A 26818-nucleotide genomic window follows, 5' to 3' on the forward strand; every position below is an offset into this window, starting at 1 on the left:
TATGACAGTTCTGTTTGTGGAAAAAGCTTTTCTCTGTCCTTTGTTGCTTAAGGTAAATTCTGCTTATTTTGTGACTGTGAAGAAGTTCAGTGGTTTCTATGGGTTGATTTTTCTGAGGTCATTCTCCCCATTCCTTTGCTTCCAGGTAAGCATCTTACTACCTGAAGTATGTGCACCCCAGCTATGCAACAACCCTCTCTCATGCAGTGCCTCTGACTTCAAGGCCACTACTTATGTGAACAATGATCTCTTGAAAGAGTCAGAGTTGCAGGGATTTTAGAGTTATTCTACTCTCTCATGATACATCTGGGAGAATATCTTGAATATCAAATATTCCACATGATTACATTTCTCTGTTCTTTCTCCACTATCAGGAAAGATCTTTCTCTTGGTGATATCCGTCATTATGGGAGATGCTTTTATATGCTGTTCTAGATTCCTTTTTTGATAGACTGTCTTTAATCAACTGTGTTTCATTAGACATGCAAGTCCTGTAAGGGCATGATATCTGGCTCAAGGCAATCTGACAACTAGTGCTTACTTCACTGAACATAAGTCTGATTCTCATAATTCATTTGCTAAAACCTAACACTTTCTTTTTTTCTAAGTAGACTTTCAATAACTTACATGAGTCTATCTCAATTGGTCCCTCTTCATTTACAACATAAACTTGTCCTAATTTCGTCTGCTAAGTGTGAAACTTATCAGATGCTGCCTGAACTGTGTTACTAATGGATGTTCAAATAAACAGAATTTCTTTTTCTTTCGAACAGACTTAATTTAACTTAAAGTGCCATATGGAAGGTTTTCAAAATTGCAACATAAGGGTCTGTTATCAGATGTACCACTTCATTATTTTTTAAAGGAAGTTATTCTAACAGGCCAGAGTAAACAGTAGAAATAAAACCGAAGTACTTGTGGCACCTTAGAGACTAACAAATTTATTAGAGCATAAGCTTTCGTGGGCTACAGCCCACTTCATTGGATGCATAGAATGGAACATATAGTAAGAAGATGTATACACATACAGAGAAGGTGGAGGTTGCCATACAAACTGTAAGAGGCTAATTAATTAAGATGAGCTATTATTGGCAGGAGAAAAAAACTTTTGTAATGATAATCAAGATAGCCCATTTAGACAGTTGACAAGAAGGTGTGAGAATACTTAACGTGGGGAAATAGATTCAATAGATATGTAATGACCCAACCACTCCCAGTCTCTATTCAAACCCAAATTAATGTTATCTAGTTTGCATATTAATTCAAGCTCAGCAGTTTCTCCTTGGAGTCTGTTTTTGAAGCTTTTGTGTTGCAAAATTGCCACCCTTACGTCTTTTACTGAGTGGCCAGAGAAGTTGAAGTGTTCTCCTACCAGTTTTTGAATGTCATGATTCCTGATGTCAGATTTGTGTCCATTTGTTCTTTTGCGTAGAGACTGGCCAATGTACATGGCAGAGGGGCATTGCTGGCACATGATGGCATATATCACATTGGTAGATGTGCAGATGAACGAGCCCCTGATGGCATGGCTAATGTGATTAGGTCCTATGATGATGTCACTTGAATAAATATGTGAACAGAGTTGGCATCGGGCTTTGTTGCAAGCATAGATTCCTGGATTAGTGTTTTTGTTGTGTGGGGTGTGGTTGCTGGTGAGTATTTGCTTCAGGTTGGGGGCTGTCAGTAAGCAAGGACTGGCCTGTCTCCCAAGATCTGTGAGAGTGATGGGTCGTCCTTCAGGATAGGTTGTATATCCTTCACGATGCGTTGGAGAGGTTTTAGTTGAGGGGTGAAGGTGATGGCCAGTGGCGTTCTGTTATTTTCTTTGTTGGGCCTGTCCTGTAGTAGGTGACTTCTGGGTACTGTTCTGGCTCTGTCAATCTGTTTCTTCACTTCAGTGGGTGGGTATTGTAGTTTTAAGAATGCTTGATAGAGATCTTGTAGGTGTTTGTCTCTGTCTGAGGGATTGGAGCAAATACGGTTGTATCTTAGAGCTTGGCTGTAGACAATGGATCGTGTGGTGTGTCCTGGATGGAAGCTGGAGGCATGTAAGTAAGTATAGTGGTCAGTAGGTTTCCGGTATAGGGTGGTGTTTATGTGACCATCTCTTATTAGCCCAGTAGTGTCCAGGAAATGGACTGCTTGTGTGGACTGGTCCAGACTGAGGTTGATGGTGGGATGGAAATTGTTGAAATCATGGTGGAATTCCTCAAGGGCTTCTTTTCCATGGGTCCAGATGATGAAGATGTCATCCATGTAGCGCAAATAAAGTAGGGGCGTTAAGGGACGAGAGCTAAGGAAGTATTGTTCTAAGTCAGCCATAAAAATATTGGCATACTGTGGGGCCATGCGGGTGCCCACAGCAGTGCCACTGACTTGAAGGTATATATTGTCCCCAAATGTGAAATAGTTGTGGTTGAGGACAAAGTCACAAAGTTCAGCCACCAGGTTTGCCATGACATTATCGGGGGTCCTGTTCCTGATAGTTTGTAGTCCATCTTTGTGTGGAACGTTGGTGTAGAGGGCTTCTACGTCCATAGTGGCCAGGATAAAATGAATGTAATCTTACGTGTGTCTAGTCTTGAAACAATCTCTTTCTCACTCACATACTGATACACTGGAAACTTGTTGATAGTGAATTTTGTGTGTAAAATGAAATTACCATGTTGTTTCAGTGCCTTGTACTGTGAAAATTGAAGTTCTGGTGTAAAAAGAAACTGCTTAAAGTGATTTTTTTGTGTGTAGGTGAGTTGGTGCTGGAAATATTAACTATGAAATAGCTTCACTCTGTTACTATAGGCTGAAATTATCAAATACTATTCAGACTCTCATAGAGATAAGGTGTTTAATAGCTAATGACTTGAAAGCCAAAAATCAGAATCTATTTAAAAGTACTATCTGATCCCTAAAAGTCTTATCCATCATATGGATGTTGCCTGTCTTGACACTTTTTCATTCTTTAATCTCAAAATGACCTTTTCTTTCTCATTTAATTCCAACATACCTGATGGGTTACATGATAAATATTGTAGTTCCTTTTCTGAAAAAGAAACTGAAAAGAGACACTGAAGTCATTCTCTGTTACTTAATTTCAACATCCTTGACGAACTACCAGCTGAATTAGCCCCCTTTCTGAAAAAGGTATACAAGCAGACATACTTACTTTCAAATTCGGAGAGGCACCTGGAGTCTGGTGGCTTTACTATGAAAATATTTCAGACTTGTATAGTAAGCCCTTGTGTCCTAAACTGAAAATTGTTTGAAGAACAACTCTCTGTGCATTAAATAAAAACCAAGTGAAAACAAAACAACCCCCCCCCCCACCCTCGATGAAACTGTGATAACTGACAAGTAAATTTGACACAAACCTATTTGACTAAGGTAGTAATATACATACCGGTAGTTCCCTTATTAAAGTGAATTCAGAGGTTTCTTTTGCTGAAACTTTTGCCCTTCAGTTAGAAAGCATTCTCCCTCAAACTCTTTAACAACTAAGTATGGATTTATAAAAGGCAAATATACTGTAGCTCTGAACTTGAGAGCCTTACATAACCTAATTCTGAACATATCTTCCCCTGTGGCATTGCTTTTGCTTGATGTGGAAAAAAGCTTTTTTTTCCCATGTAGCCGGTCTCTTTTGACTGCCTTGCAGTGGTTTAGTTTTTGAACCTAAATTGATCAAATGAAATTTCATTACTATATGCAAACCCTTCTGCAAATACATTACTAATGTCCTCCTTTCACATATTTTTGTTTTAGAGCCCTTCGCAATAGTCTCATGAAACAGATCAGCAGTTTATGGCTTCCCTGTCCAGTATGTAAAAATTAAAGAAGTTCTGTATGCTGACAACACTATTAACCCCTCACTTAAAGCAGTTCTTGATACTTATTTATTTTTATTCCAGTTTCTCGTTTGAAAAATTGTTAAAATCTGAAACATTGCCTTTTAACCACTGGTTTCCTTGTCCTTTTTTAGGTATTTCCTGTGTGTCAGCATTCTAACGGAGTCAAATGCCTCACAGCAGAGTAACAGCCGTGTTAATCTGTATTCGCAAAAAGAAAAGGAGTACTTGTGGCACTTACTCTTTCTGTAATTATGCAGACAGTGTTTTAAAGTGGCACATGTAATGAAACTCTAATGTCCCTTGAAAGTGTTGTGGAGGATTCCCTGGAAACTGCCAAAATAATGGGATTGTATTCCTTTAAGCTTCTTGTTCTCTATTCACTTTCCCTTTACATCATGCTTTTAAAATAATCTGTAACATTAAATACATTTTGTGTAAAAATAGGTGCCCCAAATTGGATTTGCCAATCTAGTCAGCTAGAAACATAATCTGATATACGGGCCTGGAGTAAAAATTTCAGAGGATCCTAAGTGTCTTAGGGTGACCAGATGTCCTGATTTTATAGGGACAGTCCTGATATTTGAGGTTTTTTCTTATATAGGCACCTATTGTTATACCAATAAAATAAAAACCAGCAGGATCTTATTAAAGGGAAAAAGGCAAAATACTACATTTATTGTGAATAGAGAAAGAATCATAGTAAGCAGTTACTTATAGCTATAACATTCCATTCAATCTCATATTTATTCACACATTCATTCATACACACACACAGGTTCTGCAAGGTTGTTATCATAGTAAGCAGTTAGTTATAGCTATAACATTCCATTCAATCTCGTATACACACACACACACACACACACACACGTTCTGCAACGTTGTTACACACACACACACACGTTCTGCAACGTTGTTACACACACACACACACACGTTCTGCAACGTTGTTACACACACACACACACACACGTTCTGCAACGTTGTTATCATAGTTACCAGCCTTAGAGTTGCTCATGCCAGGCTACTGGCCAAGTGGCCTGGACATGAGGAGGGAGCAGGGCCTTGTCTGATGCTCCTGGAAATTGGTTTGCAGAATCAGACCCCAAAGTTCTCACTTTTTAGAGTCTATTTTTATAGGAATTTCTTCCTATGCCAGTCTATGGGAATTGCTTCATCATGCTGTTGCTGAATCAATCAGCAGATAGCACATTCCTGATGGCTCCGTGCTGCTAGATGTTATCTTGTTCTTTGGTTCTCCCATTCTTGAGGCTGTTGGGTGGATTCCAGTCTGCCCTCTGGGGGTCCTCTGGTTATTTCCACTTGAAGCCTTCTTCAGCGGATGGACACCGGATTCTTAGGTTGGCACCTCCCTGATCATTCAGTTATTATCCACACCAAGCATCCATCCACATACATCCTCTATCTCTATTTTAATCACAATTGTTAACAAAGCAAGATGATTACAAAAAAGGGCGGGGAGTCTCTGTGTGCTGTTTCTGTTGTTACAGAGTATTGTTTTGAGTCTCTCTCTGTGTGTGAGTAGTTGTTATTACAAAGAATTGCTTTGAGAACAGACTCTGTCTTAGAATGTACTAACGCAATTAGCAGCTTGCAAGTTTAACACATAGAGGGAGACAAACAGTACCAAAAACCAAGAGACCTCTTAATTAGTAATACCCTGGAGTTTAAACTATGGGGAATCAAACTTATTTGTGATTTTAATACAGAACTTCTTTAATATGATCCAACACTATTACCACTCCCCACTTCCCATCCTGATTTTTCACACTTGATATCTGGTCACCCTACTTAGGAGCCTACTTCTTTTCAAAAATGAGAAGTATCATTGAAAGTCAGGAGGACTTAGAAGCCTAAGGACTTGCATACGCTTGAAATGCTGCTGCAGCTGTGATGCAATAGCACTTTAGTGCAGATACTACCTAACCTGACAAGGGTTTTTCCCATCAGTGTAGGTTATCCACCTCCCTGAGAAGTGGTAGCTAGATCGATGGAAGAATTCTTTTGTTGACCTATACCAGGAGTTAGGCTGGCTTAACTATATCACTCAGGAGTGTGGATTTTTTATACCCCTGAGCTATATAGCTGGGTTGACCTAATATTTTAGTGTAGATCAGGCCTTAGTGTGAAAGTCACTTTTGAAAATGGGAGTTGGGTGGTTCTGAAAGTTCTGCTTCTTGTCTATGCACAAAGTTGCACTGGTTTAACTGAAGATAGGATTTAATATTGATTTGAACTGGTGCAAGCCATTGGGTAGATGATAATATATTGGCTTAAAACTGGTTATATTTGTTTAGCCATAGAATCTTCTTTATTGGACAAGCAATCTAATCTGGTGGTTCCTTACTTTGCTGAACTATTTTCTTCATGGTTTTATTTAGAATGACTTTTCTTATTCTTTTCTTCCTTTTTTAATACTATCAGTGCAACTTCCAATATTAACATTCACCAAGTCATTGTTTTTTGTTTCCCTGTTGTGGACAGATAAAACAAAATATTGCTACAGTCTTTGAGTTGAACAAGTTATAGAATTAATATAAATTAAATGACAATATTCTAGTATATAGTTCTCATTTGTGAAGCACGGTTTTATTCTGAGTCCCTGCAGGCAAAAGATTATACTCAGTCTAGATAGATACGTAAGAAAATTAATGTCATAATAGATCAGATTTCAGTCTTTCATTACAAAATGTAGGAACCCTAGAAATAACTCTTCAGTAACAATTGAGCTGAATATTATTATTCTTATACTGCGTTCAATATACTTTTCAATAATCTAGACGTAAACGTAAAATCTCTGCTGATAAAATTTGCAGGTGACACAATGATTGCTAGAGTGGTGAAAAATAAGGAGTCATACAAAGCCATCTGGACAGTTGGTTAGCTGGGCCCATTTGGGCAAAGTGTATTTTAATATAGCCAAATGCAAGGTGATACATCTAGGTACAGAGTACACCTAAAGGATGGGGGACTGTATCCTGGAAATTAGTGACACTGAAAAGGATTTAGGAGTGCTGGTGGATAAGCAGATGAACATGAGCTCCTAGTTCTGTGCTGTGGCAGAAGGGCCCAGTGGGATCCTTGGATGTATAAATAGACAAATAGTGAGCATGAGTAGGGAGGTGATTTTACTTCTATACACCATTGGTGACGCTGTCTAGGATACTGCATATAGTTCTGGTATCTATGTTTTAAAAAGGATGTTGAAAAATTGGAGAGGGTGCAGAGAAAAGCCACAGAAATTATTGTAGGGCTGCAGAAAATGCCTTCTTGTGAAAGACAAGCTCATCAAACAGAAGGCTGAGAGGTGATTTGATTAGCATGCAAGTGCCTTCACAGGAAGAAAATACTGGGTTCTAAGGGATCTTCAGTCCAGGCATAACAAGAAGCAATGACTGGAAGTTAAAACCAGCCAATTTCAAGTTAGAAATAAGGCACACGTTTTTAACAGTGAACATTGGAACAAACCACTCAGGGAAATAGTGGGTTCTCCATCTCTTGATGTCTTCAGTTAAGACTGGATGTCTTGTTAGAAGATGGTTTAGCCAAACACAAGTTATTGGGCTCAATGCTGGGGTAATTAGTGAAATTCTCAGACCTCTCTTGTGCAGAAGGTCAGAATAGATGGTCCCTCCTGACCTTAGAATCTAAGAGTTGCTTTCATGTAAAAATTCTTACTCATTCTCCTTATTATAGAAGAGAAGACTGAGAAGGGGACATGAGACCAGTTTTCAAGTACATAAAAGGTACTTGAAAGGAGGAGGGAGAAAAATTATTCTCCTTAACCTCTGAGGCTAGGACAAGAAGCAATGGGCTTAAATTGCAGCAAATGTGGTTTAGGTTGGACATTAGGAAGTTTTTCCTAACTATCTGGATGGTTCAGCACAGGGGCAGTGAGTTGTATGGGCCCTTAGTGCGCATGCTTAATGAATATGAGAGCACAGGGGCCCGGCTCCACCAAAGTTTGGGGCCGGGTCTCTCCTCCGCTGCTGCCCGCGTGTGCCGCCCCCGGGCAATTTAAAAGGGCCCGGGGCCCCCATGGCCACCACCAGCAGTGCAACGGGGCTAAGGCGGCTTCCTGCCCGCCCCGCTCCACTTCTGGAAGCTGCAGGCATGTCCCTGCGGCCCCTGGTGGGGCATGGGTGAGGCAGTGTTGCCACACGCTGCCCCAACCCTGAACGCTGACTCTGCGAACTGTGCCCAATAGGAGCTGCTGGGGCAGTGCCTGCGGGTAGCAGTGCCCAGAGACCCCTCCCGCCCCCCACCTAGGAGCTGCTGCCAGAGGGGGGTGCGGATTGCTTTTGGGAGCTGCCCAAGGTAAGCGCCTCACCCCTCATCCTCTCCCGCACCCCAATCCCCAGCCCAGACCCAACGCACCCAAAATCCCTCCCAGAGCCCGCTCCCCACTCCTGCATCCCAACTCCCTGCCCCAGCCCAGAGCCCGCACCCAAACGCCCGCCCCCTGCACCTCCTCCTGCTTCCCAACTCCCTCCCAGAGCCTGTGCCTCACACCCTACTCTCTCCCAGAGCCCACCCCCGCTCCCACAACCCAACCGCCTGCCCCAGCCCAGAGCCCGCACCCTAACTACATCCTAGAGCCTGCTCCTGCACCCCACCTCACCCCTCTGCCCCAGCCCAGAGCCCGCACCCAAACTCCCTCCCAGAGCTTAGGTGAGGGAGTGGGGACAGGACTTGGACCTGTTCTGGGCACCACCAAAAATTATACAAACCTGCTGCCCCTGGTTAAGCACTGGAATAAATTGACTAGGGAGGTCGTGGAATCTCCATCACTGGAGATTTTTAAGAGCAGCTTAGACAAACACCTGTCAGGGATGGTCTAGATTATACTTAGTCCTGCCGTGAGTGCAGGGGACTGGACTAGATGGCCTCTCGATGTCCCTTCCAGTCCTATGATTCTATTATACCAAAATTTTGTGAAAGAGATGGGTGTGTCCTTTGATCTGGTAGTACAGGAAAGGGTGTAGAGCATCCTATACAGGAAATACACTTGTAATTTGGCAGTTAAACTATACAATTTATACTTCATGCTGCATAGAACAGAATGCACATCTGTTCAGTGCTTAGAGCCATTTTATTCCAATTTGGCTGTGATCATGTAGATGCCTTATGATTTCTTATATCAAGTAACTGCAAAAAATAGATATTTCAGTCCTTGTATCTCTTCCTGTAGTTATGGAATCCCACTTAACTGACATTGACTGTCACAAAAAAGCTACTCAGTGTGTTTGCTTTCTTTTAGGTTTAACTAATCTATCTAAATTATGTAAACACCACTGCCGCTAACAGTTTGAAAACAGTATGTACAAACAGTTGATTTTTAGTGTATTCTGCATCTCAAATATCTGGCTTAATTTTATGTGATTGTTATAGATAAGATTCTTGATGGACAAATTTGAAGTATTATAAGCTTGTAATTGTGTTATACTGATTAGTTACACGCATATTTTAATACAAATTTTTTTCAATTGTACTCTTCATAGGTTTGAATAATAGCCCTTGTTCTCTGCCAAATACCAGCTGAATTTATTTCTATAAATCAATAAATGAGTTCTAGACACAGTCTTTAGACGCAGTAATGCAGTATCTGCAGAATACTTCTTATGCCTACCTGGGTAATATTTCTTTTGTCATTTCCTAAAATTTAATAAAGATGGAATTTAAATCAAATAACACCTTCAGAGCGCATGACAGTTATTTTTGTCTTGTAGAAGTCAGTGGGTAAATTATCACAAAATTTGCTATGCTTTTGTAGTTATAGATCAATTAGGGTTTTCATTGTAAATCTACAATTAAGAAGTTATGAGCTCTGTAGGTGGAAAAATTCTCTCCAGTTTCAGTATTGGTATGAAAGGCTCTAACATGGGAGGGAATTTATCATTTTTTAGAAATTTGGGGACATGGGGTGGGAAATTAGGGGTGTGGATTGCGGTTACAGGTCTTTCTCATCCTTGCTTTGCGTAAACATATTTGTTTTTAAATATTTTCAGTACTCATTTTATTCACAAATGGCTTTAGTTTTGAATAGGAGATTTTGCAGGCCATTAGGTTTTTAATGATCACCAGTTGCTTTAATATTTCAGATTGGTAATCTATTGATTTGTGCAATTTAGTATTTAAAATGTATAGTCTCAGTGCATGTTTCATTGACTATCCTCGCACTTGCCACTTTCATAACCTTACTCCCTTTTCAGTTTTGATGATGTATTTTATGTTGGTAAGGAAATGCTTCCTGCAGCTAGTGCTGTAATCTCTAATTGCTGTTGAAAAATTTCCTCTGCTTTTTCCACTGGCTTGGCAGGGAGATGAAATAACTAAACTAGTAAAAAAAGAGAGTTTCGGAAATCTGTGTTGTTAATACTGTAGGACACAAATCCAAATTAGTGGTATATTTTCATGGCAAAGTGTTTGATCAGAGGTCTCTGTCTAAAATGGGGAAGGAGACAGTTAAATAGACCTTAATATTTTGAAATCTCTGCTAGGGAAAATTGTATTGACTTCCATTCAAAGGTAATAATTGTTTATTGCCAACTACTTTTGCTTGAATCTTTTCAATATTTATTGAATATTTATTGCTTGAGAGAGTTTCTGGATCGATCTCCATATCAAGTATGGCAAAGTTGATGGGGATAAAGTTAGACAACGTTAGTTCTAGCTTCCTTTCAACCTTCCTGTGTTTTAACCCAGACTTGGTGGGGGACTACTTATGGAGGTGAGAAAGTGGCTGAGACAGTCCATTTTAGTCCTTGGCCTCTTTGCAAAGTACCAGTTAGTACTAGCTGAGGTGGAGATTCTGGGAAGTTTCCACCACTACACTGGGAACTGGGCTGAAATCACCAACTCATTAACACTGACCATTGAACAGCCATCTGATTGAATTCAAGCCTACAGTAAAAGGAAAGGCCTCATTGCAGAATATAGATAGGGTAGTGTAACAAGCATTCCAGTGTAATGGGTTAAATTCTGTGATGTAAATAACTGCACACTCATTTACTTACATTCTTTGGGGTTTCGACAGGGCTTAATTTGTGCCAGGGCTGAGCCCTGGCACCTCCAGGCTTGGCAGTTCATAGCCCTGGCACCTCTGGGCTTGCTGCATCAGTTATGAATGTAAAAAAAAAAATTGCTTGAGCCCCAGCACCTAATGGCTTGAGCCCTGGCACCTCTCATTACAGATTAGCCATGGGCCAAGCCCAGTGCTTATCTCTGCCTTCTGTGTGCAACATTTAGCACAATGAGAGACCTAGGTCTTTTGGGGCTTTTTACTGAGGGCAGTAAGTGACTAGGAGAGAAAAGGCTTGTTCAGATTAAGCATCTGTCGAGTTTCTGCTGAAGTCTTGTAGCTTGATTAATTTCCTAGCATCATAGGTGCTCCACCACTCAGGTAGTTTACACACAGTGTAATGTTACAGCAAAATGCTAGTATTGATTAAACTACTTTAAAAGTTTCCAAGAGTGCCTTCTTACATACCAAGATATTGGCATATGTGGTGGGATGTCTAGAATAGAGAAAACAGAGAGCCCTTTGAATGAACAAAACAGTGATCCTTGTATAAAGAGCCATACTTGGAAAAATATCACGGTAATTAAAATATACAGGGCAGTTAGTCTACATAAAGCTTACATTTTGCATGTCTCAAAGAAAAGTTACCCAGAGAATGAATTCTTTTTATAGTTGAAAATGAAGTATGAGTGTATTTTTCTTTCCTACACTCAGAGTGTGGGGTTTCTGCAGTCCGCTCAGTCTTAAAGAAGTTCTAAGTTTCATGCCTTCCCTCAGCTTTAAGCTCATGGCCACTATCATTCTGAACCAGAATTGTTGGTAATAAATCTCTTCAGACTTAGCCATTGCGGTTCCTGGGTTGGCTAATTGGGTCGCTTCAGAATGAAGCATGGTTTGGGGTTTTCTTTTGTTGCTCCTTCGTGCTATGGCATTCCCAAGGGACGTTTACACTTATGGTGGCATATAGAGTACAGATGCTGTGTGCCCAGCTACCACAGGTGTAAACAGCAGTGTAGATTGTGAGGCAGGGCTTAGGCGAGGGCAGTGGTCACCAACTGGTCGATCATGATTGACTGGTTGATCCTAGAGGATCTCCCTCTAGGAGATCGCGATCTCTGGTGGTGCAGCATGGCTGCCACTAAGGCAGACTCCGTACCCTAGCCCCATGCCGCTCCCGGAAGCGGCCAGTGCAGCCCCATGACCCTGTGGGGGGGAAGGGGGTGGGTCAGAGGTCTCCCTCTGCCTGCTGCTCCTGCCTGCAAGCACCGCCCCCGCAGCTCCTGTTGGCCGTGAGAGCTGTGGGGGCGGTGCTTGCAGAGAGGGGCAGCATGCGAGCCACATACCCTCTACCCCCCTCCTCCAGGGGGCCGCAGGGGTACTTTGGCCCCTTCCAGGAGCGGTGTGGGGCCGGGTTAGGCAGGGAGCCTGCCTTAGCCTTGCTGCGCCCGCCGACCAGGAGCTGCTGGAAGTAACGGCTGCCTGGCGGAAGTGAGCCCCCCGGCCCTGAGCCCCCTCCCAGAGCCAGCACCCATGCCCCCCCTTCACCCCAAACCCCCTCCTGAACCCCAAACCCCAGCCCTGATCCCCTCCCAGAGCCAGAATCCTGTACCCCCTCATGCACTACCCCCTCATGCACCCCAACACTCTGCCCCAGCCTGGAGCCCCACCCTGCACCCAAACTCCTTCCCAGAGCCCGCACCCTGCACCTCCCCGCTCTCAAAGCTTTTCATTGACATGTGTAGCTACACACCTCAGTGACAAGCGTGGACGCAGCCTGACTTTTCGTTGCAGCATGTAGCTACATGTGCAGTGCCTGTACTTGTCTACGCACTACTGTGAGCATAGACATAGCCCTACATTCAGCTGTTCCACGAAAGTCAGAAGCTACAACTTGAATCAACATTTCTCATGCTCGTGCAAAATGCTGATTGGAAGCCTAAAGGTTTGCCCCATCCTTTTCTCTCCTAATTTTACCGTGTAACGTTTATATTGTGTTGTGTGATGCATTGTTGAGATGAAAATAAAAACTGGCATGGCACTTTTCCACAAGAAGGGGCATTAGCTCTTGTGATCCTAGCCAAACTCCAGTTTAAGTAGTTAGATTCTGCACCCCTAGATTTGGTTTCAGTTTGATACAGCATTCCTCTGCACTTCCTGTGCTAGTCTGCGGAGTAACGTTGCTGCATGTTGAACAGAGTTCATGTTCCATCTGACAAGTCTGTTCATTGGTGGTAAAGTGATCCCTATTTATATAATTGCTTATGGGCCTTTATGGAAAAAGACCAGTGTGACTAAATACATACTATCAATATGGATTTTAGTGTTCTTGTTTTATCTTTTAAAAACTATTTAAAATCATTCTCTTGTCTTATAAGTGTCTAGTGCACATTTGACACTATATGAGTAATACCAGTTGTTAAAATCAATAAAGTGAAATGCAATACACAAGAAAGATACTCTTATGTATGCATGCTCTTGTCCTTTCACAGGCTACAGAATATTTTTAAAGCTACCACCCACCTTGTTCTTGAAATAACTTCAGATTTGGCACTTCATTAAAAAGATTGATGATACAACTTAAAATGCAGCATGGTAAGTAGGTTGAAGTTATTCTGGCAAATCCTTCTGGCATTGGAAACTTACAGGACTTAAACAATTTCTCCAGTGCCTTCTAATATGAGAACTAAGCCAGTTAGTCAGGATGTAAATTGTATGGCCAAACCCCCTGCAATATAAAGGCGTATCAGTTTTTTGCACTGTTTATTGTATATTGTATATAACGTTGTTCAGTTTTCTACTGGATAATGAGAGAGCAGAACAAATATTTGTCAAATACATTAGAACTTTGCCAGAATTCATCAAATATGCTTGTCAAATAGTATTTGATGTGCTATAGAGCTTGAATAACGCAATAAAGTATTGTTGAAAAATGACATTGAAGTTCTTCCAATAATGTATTAGTTGAATCCTATTCTAGCAACTATATGTATTGCATGGTTTTGGGCTTTCACTTCCTGGCTTCACTCCACATTTTCTTTTCTCCTAGACTAGATCATGGTGCATGCTTTCAGGAATTGTCTTCAATGTTGATTTCTTTTCTCATCACCACTCTCTTCTACTACTACTACGGTAGCATCTCTCCGAATGGTTCCTTATTGAGGTAGGTGTACATACACCTAGTATGAAACAGTCCTTGGTCAAGAAGCTTGAGTAGTGTAAGTTCATTACCCAGTCTGCCCCTCCCTCAATGTGGAGAGGACATGCACAGGCTTTGTAAGCTGATCTGAGATTTCCCATGCAATTCAACCAAAATGCACTGTTTTAGGTAAAATATAAAAGATTTATTAATTACAGAAAAATTTAATTGATTATAAGTGTAGAGATCAAAGTTGCAAAGAGTCCTGTGGCACCTTATAGACTAACAGACATATAAGCTTTATATAAGACATATAAGTGGGTGAATACCCACTTCGTAGGATGCAAGATCAAAGTTGGTTACCTAAAAAATAAAAGGAAGTTCACAATCCGAGTTCTATAAACTAAACAGGATTTGAATCAAGCAGTGTCTCACCCTGATAGATAGTACAAACCGGTCACAGATCTTCAGTACACAGTCTGGAACTCTCCTCCAGCCTGGGACCACCTCCCCAGTTCAAAGTCTTTTGTTCTTCAGATGTGTTTCTAGGTGTTGAGTTCTGGGGGGAGTGAGGCCAAACGGATGACGTCCCTTTCTATAGTTTATAGTATAGTTTCTTCCAGCTTACTGGAAAGATTTTTGATTGTGACTTGGGGGTCCAGTCCTATTGGTCAAGTAGTCTCCCCTGTATACACGCTCTCTCTGAGAAGGCTCCATTGTATTCCATTCCTGGGATAGTGGATTCTCTTTAATGGGCCATCAGCGTGACTGTCTATTCCATGGTTGTACCTGAAAGGCCTGGCTGTGGGTGTTTCCAGCCTCACAACATATTTCAGTAACACACACAGCAAAACTTCATAACTTCACATACTATGATAGCACATACCATCCAACAGGATATTAATGTTCAACAGATCAAGACTTTAAATTATACCTCACAAGGCATACTTTGTACAAAGCATATAATTATGTCAGTGGTGAATATCGGGGTTCTGGGGTGTTGTTTTGAGGTACAGAGTACCACAATTTTACTTTTGGCCATCATAACATCCCATGACAATGAGTTCCACAGGTTAGTTGTATGTTGTGTGGAAAAAAATATTTCCTCTTGTTTCTACTCAATCTGTTGCCTATTAATTTCATTAGGTGACCCCTGGTTTTGGTATTGTGGAAAGGTTAATAATGCTTCTCTATCCACTTTTTCCACACCATTCGTGATTTTATAGATCTCTATCATATCCCCACTTAGTCATCTCTTTTCTAAGCCTAACGGCCCTACTCTTTTTAGACTCTCCTTGTATGGAAGCCATTTCAGACCCTTGATTATCTTTGTGGCCTTCCTCTTAACCTTTTCCAGTTCCACTATACCTTTTTTGAGATGAGGTGACCAGAATTAGATACAGTATTCAAGGTGAAGGCGCATAATTGATTTATATAGTGGTACTGTGATTTTTTCCCTTCATTTTCTATTGCTTTCCTATTTGATCCTAACATACTGTTAGCGTAATTATTGGTTAAAAATGCTAAGAGCATGTGACTGTCTCTTGGGGTGGTCTCTTGAGGGGCCTCAGCTTCTTCTGACTGAAAAATTCCTCTGTAGTTTGCTCTTAGGACAGTTCTTGGACCCTCACCTTCAATTAAGCCTGTCAGCCCTTTGCTTTTTGGGCTTGCTGCCGTCTCTGTCTCCTAGCTGTTTTCTTGGAGGTAGCCTGGTGCAGGGCTGTTGCCACCTTGTTATCCCAGGTCTTTCTGCCTCCCTTTCCTTCTGTGCATGCTCCTCTTTGTAGCAGGCCCTGTTTCCTTTTATTGGTTGAAGCTATGGGTGCCTGCCTCCATAACTGACAGCTCTGGCAGCTGCATGGGGTTGTTGTGATCAAGCTGTTTGCTTGTAAACAGGAGAGAGACTTCTCCCCCTTCTGCCTGTGTTCAGCATGGGATTTGTAGATCCCATTACAGAGCATAATTAACATTTATTGGGAACAAGCTACATAGACATGAGCTGTGCTAACTTTTAAATTCTAACAATGCACCTGACTTAACCAGTGGCTTCTCATTTACTCAACTGCTCCTGCTATTCTAGTCCTGAACCTTTCTTGAAAGGATGCTTTGCAGTGCTTGATCCAATGTCCATACAGTGGTGAAAGTGTGATGTGAATTTGTATGTACTTGGTACTAGGCCACCAAATTCAGTTGCACTTGTGACTCTCAAAGGATTTTAAATAGCTGTCCTAAGAGGACAATCTAGTGCAGAAAAAACACTTTCACCAATAACACAGATATTTTGCGAGATGGTGCGGATTCCTTCCAGTTTTTGTCATGTATCTGCAATAGCTTTTTCAGAAGCCAAAGACTCAATATGTTAATTAGGCAGAGACTGAAACTTGTAAGCAATGCTATTTATCAGAACAGATGATCCGAACATGGGAGAAAGTACGAGCTCACTAGCTGTGCAGATGTTGGCAGCTGGGGTAGAAACGTTAACTTAAATTCCACAAACTACTTAATTGAAGGCCAGATGTTTCTGAAGCTTGAATGAGATTAAAACTGTTAAGAAGTCACACGATTAAAAAAACTTTGATGCTTCATATGTGGAATAATATTATATAGCTATATATGGCACACAGTAGAGAAGGATTCTGAAGGCACGTTACAAGCTTAACTAAGGTCCAAATTATATGTAAGGATCACTTTCACCCACCACTGAAATGCATCCAGATTTGGAGTAAAACATGGCACCTGTTTAGTGGTACACAGCAACACTTCACAGTGGCTTAAGACAAAAAGGAAGGAATATCATTTCAATTTGAAACGGGATGGAGGATTTAGATGGGTAAATTACATCATACCTTAGTTGGAGTTTTGGTCAGGATACCAGTGTAAACAGTCCTACGGTTGAGACTAGTGCTGCGGAACTTCAGTGACCAGAAGTCTTCAGGATCTTAGTTTTACTTGTGGTGTGAAAGAATCAAGGCTAATTTTCCTCCCAGGAGGCCTTCAGTTCACCTCTGTCAGCCACATCTATGACTGATATGTTTCTCACCCTGTTTCTTTGCTAGATAACTTCAACTTGATTCTGGGAAATGACTTGCAGACATGTCCTCTGTTACCTGTAGAGTACTTGTGCCCCAGATTTAGGGGCTAGAATGTTGAGCAAGTTTCTGGCTGGTGAGACTAGAAGAGGAGAATTACACCTTTGTCAGATTTCTCTCACAGCTAACCAACTAATTAATCCTAAAGCTAGGGGCAAATATGCTCCACTGTAGTTAAATTTATTTCTGGTTACCCATTGAAGTCCCTGTTGAGTGTTGTCTCTCTCTATCTCTTTGTATTTCTTTTGCACAGAGAAGGCCTTCTTGGCTAGTAAGGAAAAATTAGAGCAACATTGATTCATTTTAGAATCATTCATGAAGTTTCATTACACAATGCTTTTGTTAGCTGTTCAATTCTATTCACAAGATCAACTCAGGTTATTCTCCTTAGCTTGTTTTTATAGATCTAAAGAGATTAGTTTGTTTAGGTTTAGGTTTTATTAGAGTAACTTAATTTAACCTTGCTAGGAAATGGAAGCGAACTTCCAAAGCAACTTATTGTCCATTGAATTTCCTTTTGTATTCAAGAGGACTTTTTGATGTTGGGCTACCAGAGGACCAGTTTGCAGTTGGTCACATCCATTTAGGGCTGTGGCTGTTCCTTTAACTCTAGGATGCGTGAGCTCTGGAAAAATTAGTACCCAGGTTACAGCAACAGTAGCTAATCTATTAGTATAGACAGGAGCAGACATCACTGTGTCATAACTTGCTGAGAGGTTTTTATGACACAGTAATAAAAACTCCTTAACATGTATATTCTTGCTACTACTACTGCAACTGCACATTGTTGGCAGCTGCTGTATCATGGGTACGAAGTTTTCTAGTGTAGACAAAGCCCTAGAGGAGATGGGTAATGTCTGACAAAGGGAAGTTTTAGGTGACTTCCTGCTGCTGCGGTTTGTTGATATCTGGACTTTCTGTTCAGTTTACCTCTCACACATGGATACTTTACTGTGCCTTTTTTTTTCTTCTTAATAATGGTCCTCAATGTGGTCCTTTAGGGCAGTCTGCTAATAATGCTACAAGAAAGCTTCTGAAAGGGACATTTCTCTCTTCTCTCCCCTCCCACTATGTACTAACAAAAACAAAACAAAAAACAACCCTAAATTATTATAGAATTACAAAGTATTTAGGGCTTTCAATTACAGTAGCTAAGAGCTTTTCAAACATTAATTAAGCCTTACAATACCCTTATGGAGGTAGGCAAGAGAAATGTCATCCACTTCACCCAGTGCTGAAACACATCCACTTCTGCTTGTTGCTGGGAAACCACCTGGTTTGGGGAAAATGCTCTGTTAGTTGTTGATACTGCCTCAGGGATGGCTTGTGTTCTCTTCCTAGGAGAGAATGGCTGCTCTGCTCTCAAAAGAAAATATACCAGAAAGAGCGAGCATGCTCATTCTTCATGAGACTTAAAGGGACCATTTCTGCTTTTAACGAGCACCAGCTGTGTCCCACTGAGTACCAATGATTCTGACCCACTCCAGCTTGTTAGATCATTTTAGCTGAACATGTTTGGGGAAATTTTTAACACATGTGAATGTGGTGCAGACTGAAAAATAAGTGCAAATATGTGGTAAGACCAATCTAACCTCATTTATAGTTATATAAGACTATTTAAAGCAGGTCATCTGTGTGGAGCGAGAAAAGTGTGCCCTCATTTCCTGGCAGATATGGGATTTTTTTTTTAAATCACACATACTGAAGGAACTCTATCTCTAGAAAGAGGAGTATGCAATGAAGCTAAATACATCTCTTGTTCATTTTATTTGTCTCAGGATGCTTTAGTTATAATCACTTTTCTGAGATTAGTTTTTAGAAATTGTTTGAATGTTTTTGCATGTGATATGTTCTGTTTTCACATATTTAACATTAAATTGTTACTCATGATTTAATAATAGCAGTATATAAAATGCTTTTCATTTTTATAGCACTTTGTGAGCATTAATTAATCTACTTAATAATAAGAACATTTTGTCTTAATTGTCCTATGTGCAGATAAAATTTCAGTAGTTACTTAGTCTCCTGCTGGGATTGAAGACTTCTATTTCCTGTATCTCCATATAATACATAGAGAAGTGCAATATACTTAAAATTTCCTCTGCTTTAAAAACATGACTGTTTTGTTCTGGGTGTTTTTAAAGGAGGTGGAGAGATGGATTTCCATATGTGGCTAATGATTTTGAGTGCCTCAGATTTTGAGTCCCTTATCTGAAACACCTTAACAAGGCCTGACTTTCAGAGGGTGAGGTGATTAATACTTCATGAAAATTGGTCTCCTCTAAGGTGTCTCACATAGTGCACCTCGAATATCTAGTCACTCCTGAAAATCTTGGCACATGGGGTGTTGGGTGGTGTAAGGGAGAGGACTGAAATATTTTTCCCTTTGCATTTTTTAACAAGAAGCCATATTATGCTTACAAGAAGTCAATGTTGCGAACAGTTTCAGTTTGAACACTGATCCTTTTGAAACCAGTTTAACTTCTGGGCTCTGGCAGTATTGGCACAGGCTCCTGCCAACAATGGAATTTGTACCAGGAGATCCAACATGTGAGTTCAAGAAGTTGGGATAACTGACTTTGGCTTTGCATTCAGTAACCGAATCCTGTTAATCCAGCTTCTCACTCGTTCCGCATTTACGCCTTTACAGGAGTACACAGTAGAAACTTGCTAATTCACAGTGAAAGGTCCAGTACAAATTGGCACATAAGCAGGTAATCATTCTAAGATTTAATGCGTACCAAAACAGACATTTACTCAGGTTTTATGCAGGGATTTAGATTGGGCTCTTAACGGTTAATTGTGTAGTATGAGTGTGGTGTAGGTGTTTTAATTCCTGTCACATTTAGAAATTTAACACACATGGTGGTTATTCATATGATGAATTTATCATGACCCTTACCCATCTCACCTATATTCAGTCCATTAATTAATTTCTACCAAGACTCTTTCCAAAGCTTCACATTTCTGAGTGGCTTTCAAAAAGTTGCTATTTTAAAAAATTAAAATGTTTCTCCTTACCTTCAAAATGTAGACCTCCCCACTGCCCTTCCCCCCCCCCAAGTACTCGTAAATAAAATAATCTGCCTTGACAGGATATCGTAAATCACCCAAACTAGAAATGGGAACAGTTTAGAATTGGGCATCTTCCCATTTCAAGTAGTACAAAGCATTTCCTTCTAGCCCTGGCTGATTGAGAGATTGGACCTTAACATTGACTTCTGAGAAAAACTTTTCGATAATTTTAACCTTTATTAGTTACTTTTCCTCTCCTCTAAGGACACTACAGATGACTCTGTCATTTGGCTTTACATGCAGGAGGATAAGAAAAATAGTCCTGATAAATTATAGAACTCTAACACTTCTAAAATGCCTTGATGACCGTGGGACTTCTTGGTCCCAACTAGCAGAAGGCCCAAGGGTGCATAGTTTTACAGGGATCCCCCGAGTCAGATATATGCATAATTTTTCCACTAAAGGGTGGCCTGTGAGGTGTCTGAGGGTCAGTAGCCCACTGGTGATTGTTATCATTGCAAAATGCATATATAAATAATATTTAAGGAGTTGTGTTTATTCTGAAAATTATGTTCGTAAGGCAGGTAACCAGGATGTGACATGTCTCGGACAAGTTCCTTCCAGGCAGAGGGTAACACACTTGTCTCCCTGTCTGGTTATTGTATATTGTATGTCTCACAACGTAGACCTGTTTGCATACTGATGCAGATGCTGATTCAGATTGCAAAATCTACAAGACAGGAGTATACAGGAAAAACCGCAGGCAGGAGGTGACCTGTTTATGAATAAGGACAATGGATTCTTCTGCTATGTCTGGGGGTGCAAACAGAAAAATCTAGATCCTTCACTGGGAAGTCAAACTGACAGCATGACTTGTCTCATGAATGGAAGATCACAGCCAAGCCTTGCTGGAAGGACTTTGGGTGCACGTTGCTCTATAAGACATGAAAGTATCTAGTTAAGTAAATCTAAGTTCTAGAATGTGTGCTATGATTTTATTTTGAATGTAAAATTTGTTCCCAATACTACTACTTGCTGTCACTTAAATCTCTGTACCTTGTTATATAAACTTTTTCTTGTTTCACTGTACAGTAGAACCTCAGTTACGAACACCTTGGGAATGGAGGTTGTTCAAAACTCTGAAATGTTCATAACTCTGAACAAAACATTATGGTTGTTCTTTCAAAAGTTTACAACTGAACATTGGCTTACTACAGCTTTGAAATTTTACTATGCAGAAGAAAAATGCTGCTTTCCCTTTATTTTTTAGTAGGTTAGGTTTAACACAGTACTTCAGGGGTTCTCAAGCTTCATTGCACCTCGACCCCCTTCTAACAACAAAGTTACTACATGATCTGGGGAATGGGGGGGCCTGAGCCCCGCCACTCCAGGTGTGGATAGAGCTCAGGCTTCAGCCCTGGGGCCCAGCAAGTCTAATGCTGGCCTTAGCAATCCCATTAAAATGGGGTTGTGACCAACTTTGGGGTCCCAACCCACAGTTTGAGAATGCTGCAGTACTGTATTGTATTTGCTTTTTTTTTTTTTTTCTTGTCTCTGCTGCTGCCTGATTGCGTACTTTCAGTTCCAAATGAGGTGTGTGGTTGTCTGGTTAGTTGCTAACTTTGGTGTTCATAACTCTGACGTTCTTCGGTATGCATGTTGAAGTTACGTGTGTTGGAAGTGTAAGCAGTAAGCTAAGGTGTACTGCTTGTTTGGAAGCAGCAAATCTGTGAATACTGCAAGTGTCCAGTGGAGCAGGGAGATGCTTGTAGGGCTCAGGGGTTGGAGTATGTCTATTGTTAACCTGGATGAGAGTGAGTGGGCCCCGTGTAGGATTTAGAGGGGAGGGATTGTGTTGCCTGTGGCATTGAGGAGCTGACCTGTGGCAGGCACAGACAAGGCTCCCTTGTGCTAGGGCAGGTGGTAGCAAGGTACCTCACAACCCTGAATGCCCTCTGGGAAGCGCCACAGGTTTTTATCTCTGTAAAATGTGGTGTAAGCAAAATATATATTCTGGTGTGGTATGATATAAATGCTTTATTGCCATGAGCTTGGGAGGCCTGCAGAAGCTCTTGTGAGTAACTTGTATTCCCTACACTCTTTCCAATGAAATCTTTATTCTATGCCTTCTTGTGTTTCTCCATGTCTCGTGTATTCAGTGCGAGTCTACAAAACAGTGGTTAGAAATACCTGTCACTGTTTCATTATAGTCGTAACTGTAATTGGTCTCTTAGTGGGAGCTGCCGTTCCATTGATACTTCCCAGCAGTAACTCTAGTCAAATAGGACAAAGGGAATACAGCTCCTTATTGAACACAGTTAAAATGAGGCAGTGTGTGTTTGTTTATATATGTAATCCTTCACATTGTAAGATTGCAAACTTTGTAGGAGGAAGCCAGTCCTCTTATTGCCTGTAAAGTGCCTACCATGCTTTTGATTTGTTTTGTTTTGTTCTTTAATTATGATACTGCCTATGGTCCCCAGTTACGGCTTACAGCACTATTGTGTTAGGTGCTGTACAGGCACATTGCAAAAAGAGGGTCCCTGCCCTGGAGAGTTTTGTAGTCTAAGGATAAGAATATAGGGTAGGCAGTAGGTGTAGAAATGGTAAACTGATGGTGGGAGGATGTGGTAGCAATGAGAAAACATTGGTCAGCATGGTAATCAGCAATCAGTTTTGTGCTATAGAAATTTTCTTCTTTAGAAATGTATTCTGAGCTGCATTTTCTGTGTCCTATTCTATATCATCCTGCTGCCAGCATAACTGCCTCTCACCTATAGTGGTGTTTGAAAAATAATTATTCTTCCTTGTATTTAGATAATGATTTAAAATATCTCCTTTTCATATTGCAATTTCCCTTTATTAATTGGAAGCAAAGACCAAAATTAAAAACATTGTCAAGAAGTAATAGTTCATAGCTGTATTTTGAACTACAGTTTATAGCTGTATTTTATTATGAACATAAAGATTATCTGAAAGAGTCTTAGCTACGGTATAGTTGATATGCCTGATTTCCAGTTGGAAGTAGAGTATATAGTAGTTGATTGAAGTAGAATTTTCACTATGATATACTGTACATCTGACATAATTTCATGATCTGTTGACTCCTATAAACCACAACAGGTGGCTTATGGTTAAAAAACAGCCAAATTTTCAGTTTCCTAAACATTGAGTTGGGTAAGTGACCCATGTTGCTATTAACTTTTTCTAATGAAAATATCAGTTTCATAAATGGCTTCCAAAGGCAAAATCTCTTTTGCATTTTTTAAATCTTCTTCTGGAAGGATATGGCTTTTTACAAGTGATTCTCTGCAATTACAAGAAGAGTGTTTGGGATATCTTTAGAGATTGAAACAGTGAAGTTTAAATGTTCAAGTAGTAATTATTTGGAGACAAACTTTAAGTGTATTTAAAGCTTTTCCAAATATTACTTGCAGGCAGATAAATATACAGCATTTCTGTTATCAGGCCATTCTCCAGAGACATGTATTTTTCCTGAACAGGAACTGTCAATCATACTCCTCTGGCCCTGCTGTAGTTCGACACCTATATTACTAGCTGTTCCCTTCCATTGAATGACATGTGGGTTCTGTGTGTCCCAGCCGATTGATGCAGGGTGAGGTTGATTTCGTCTGTTTCAGGAATTACAGGTTATACTATAGACATCATTACTCAAAAAGAATTCATGTCCATTGTTAAGTGTGAAATTAATCAAAAGGAAGGAAAATGGTATGACATAAAGTTGTATAAAATGTTTTGCTTATTGTTAGGGAATAAACAAGCTTTTTACGATTCTTGTTTAATAAATGGATTATGCTATACAATTTATAGTGATGTGGCCATTCAGCACCATGATGCCAGATTGTTCCCTGGGAGGGTAAATTATTATTGTATCAGTAAAAATTGCTAAAAGCAGACCATAGAAGTGTGGTTCTAATTTATGTTGTTACTGGGAGCAAGATGGTGGATGCATACTTGTTTCCAATCTAAGTCCTTACACTTGCATCTAAACAGTTGTTTTCTCTATTTACAAGCTATCAAATTCCAAACTAGGTTGTTCTGTGTTCCCTTGTAATGACAATCAGTATGGGAATGCATCATACTTAGAGAAAAGAACAATATTATAATTATACTTTGCAGATTTGATTTTTTTTGTAATTTTGATGGGTAATATCAGTGTTTATTTTAAGCATTTTAAAAATATTTTTTATCGATTTTAAAGTGTAACAGTTATGGGAAATTATGCAGGGTCAGACTAATTATTTAACAGACACTGAGATTCCAAACAAAAAAGCTTTATAACTGTTAAAATACACATTGTCAACATCTTATGTCAAAACATACACCGTAAATATCCTTAAATCAAACTCTAATAAGCTGTCAAGCAGTATTCTTACTTTGCCTATCTGTAAATTTCAGTTATCAATGGAAAGATTTTTTTTCTGTCTGTTTGCATGTGTTTGGTGAAATTGATGTTTACTGACATTTACCGATAAAAATCAAATCCTTCCAAGCATAATTATCATTATAACAAACTTATCACAGTCCTTGTTTAGCTGTTGAAGGATATGCTTTTGTTATTGAAGTGTAGCTATAATTATATCAGCAGTAACACAACAATAACCTTATTTTAAACAAATACTTAATATTGAAATAGGCATATAATGTTGAATGAATCATAGTCCCTCTCATGCAACTGAGGGCTTGTCTACATGGCTCTGCAGTTAGGACTACAGGGGTATGCCGATTGTTAATTGCATTATATATAACTGAAATTGCTCCATAAATCAGCCAATGAGCTAGGTAAATTTGCACATCAGGATCTTTGGGTAGAGGAGATTATGAAGCCACCGTTAATTTTATTGCAGGCATTTGATTGGAAACCACTATCACATATTTGTGCTTAATGCCATTCCCATGTATATGGAGCTAACACCACATGAATAATTCTTGCTACAGGTACTTTATTCGATCAAACAGCTTCCAACCGGACAGAGCTGCAAAGATCCAAAGTCCATTACAGGATCGTGTGTGTTGGGGGGTTATTTTCTAACGTGTTGAAGTTCAACATTTTGATCCTCTGGCAATAGTGTTAAATTATTTTAAACCTTCCGACTTCCTTATGTGGACTTTTTTATGCTACGCTTGTCACCATGGTGGTCACTCCCCTTTTATTTCCTTCCTCTGCTTAGAATAATGCTACTCTTAACTGATCTGTTAGCTGAGTGCATCTTGGAACACCATTCTCCTCCCTAATGTTAAGAATCCACTCTCATGAATTCCTTCCTGGGGTTTTTCTTCTGGTGTAGATCTGAGTGAGAGTCTATCACACAGTGTTGATGAAGTCACAGATTTGTAACTAGTACTAAGCTGCTCCTAGACGGTGTTTTTCTCCAGAACAACTTTAACGCCCAACCACTAATGTTTGTTTTCAAGGTGAAGACCATGGAAACTATTAGTATATGCTTGGGTAAATGTTTTTTGTAACTTGACTGGCTTGACTTAGTATTAAAGAACATTTCTATTTTATAAAATATTTTATCAACGTTCTAATATTGCCAGTTGGAAAAGGATTTAGAGTCATGAAAACTTTAGTTAGTGCTTCACAGTTGTTAGAACAAAGGTATTTTTATGGAGCCTTTTTTGTCTGCCAAAAAGTTATTCTAACTTCAAATGGGCTAATAATTGATGGACTTTGATCATAACAAATAAGCTAGCGCTACTTCAGAAATGCCGTAGAGATGTTTAAATGTTTGCTCAGTCAGGTGCTGTAGCTCTTAACTTCTTTAAAGAAATACATTTCAGGACTATGCAACAAGGAAACTGTTTTCTGGTCTGCTGTTACATGAAAAACCTCTTTTAAATGGTGACTATTCCGTTTTGAACTGACAGGGCAAGGCACAAGTGTGAAAAGACACATACCTTTCCTATGTTGTTGGTAGAGAAGCAAATTCCAATCAATAACATCTCATCCTGAGATGGGTAAATAGCAATACACAGAGCCGTACAGTACATAGTCATGTCACCACCGCCCATTCACAGTTTATCAAACCCTGAGCAGTAACTAAAAGCTAGAAGATTGCTGGAAGTCATATTTCAGCTTGGAGCTCTGGGTAGTATTTTTTTTTCTTTTTTCTTTTTTTTTTTTTTTGATAAAATAAAAATCTTAAACAATTTTAATTTAAGAAAATTGACTAGCTGGTTTAAAATATTTTAACTTGGTTCTTTATAATTAAAAAAAATAATTAAAATTAGTGTTCAAGTGTTAATAGTCCTCATTGCTGACGCATGTAATTTCTACCACCCAACAAGTAAACCCTTTTAGATGCATCTTGTGTTGTCCATTTCCAATGACACTCACATTTAAGTTATTTAGTTAAATTCAAATTACAAAATTGATTTTATTGAATCTTAAAAAAGCTCTGTTTTGAATCCGTTAAAGCTCTGCTGCGGCAGTGTTTTTAGCGTTGCCATGTAGACTAGCCCTCAGGCAGAAAGAGCCTGGCAACTTTGGAATGGAGGGCGCGCAATATATCAGGTCTGAATTAATGTTGAGTTTAAAACACTTTTGATCTGTGTTTCTCAGATATTGAGAACAGATATAACATGCAATGAAAGTGAGCAATGTGGGGATCTGCAAACATATTAATGCCACAGGTTTTTTTGCTGGTTGGCTCGTTTATTTTTTTAGGGT

General features: G+C 39.9%; 1 protein-coding gene across 5 annotated transcripts in view; it reads left to right on the top strand.

Annotated features, from left to right (window-relative positions):
- MGAT5 (alpha-1,6-mannosylglycoprotein 6-beta-N-acetylglucosaminyltransferase) overlaps window positions 1-26818 on the top strand; it is a 235612-nt gene that overhangs the window by 13773 nt on the left and 195021 nt on the right. The window contains exons 1-3 of one of the 5 annotated variants that reach the window (XM_073305298.1): window positions 8103-8180; window positions 13374-13476; window positions 13931-14044. The exons of 2 other annotated variants lie outside the window; for them this stretch is intronic. The gene's annotated coding sequence lies outside the window, so the exon portion shown is untranslated. Of the gene's footprint in view, window positions 1-8102; window positions 8181-8915; window positions 9497-13373; window positions 13477-13930; window positions 14045-26818 lie in introns of those variants that run through there. 2 more of the 5 variants (XM_073305299.2, XM_073305297.2) reach the window with 2 other exon arrangements.

The sequence above is a fragment of the Lepidochelys kempii genome, chromosome 11, assembly GCF_965140285.1.
Source record: "Lepidochelys kempii isolate rLepKem1 chromosome 11, rLepKem1.hap1, whole genome shotgun sequence".
Classification (NCBI taxonomy): Eukaryota; Metazoa; Chordata; order Testudines; family Cheloniidae; genus Lepidochelys; species Lepidochelys kempii.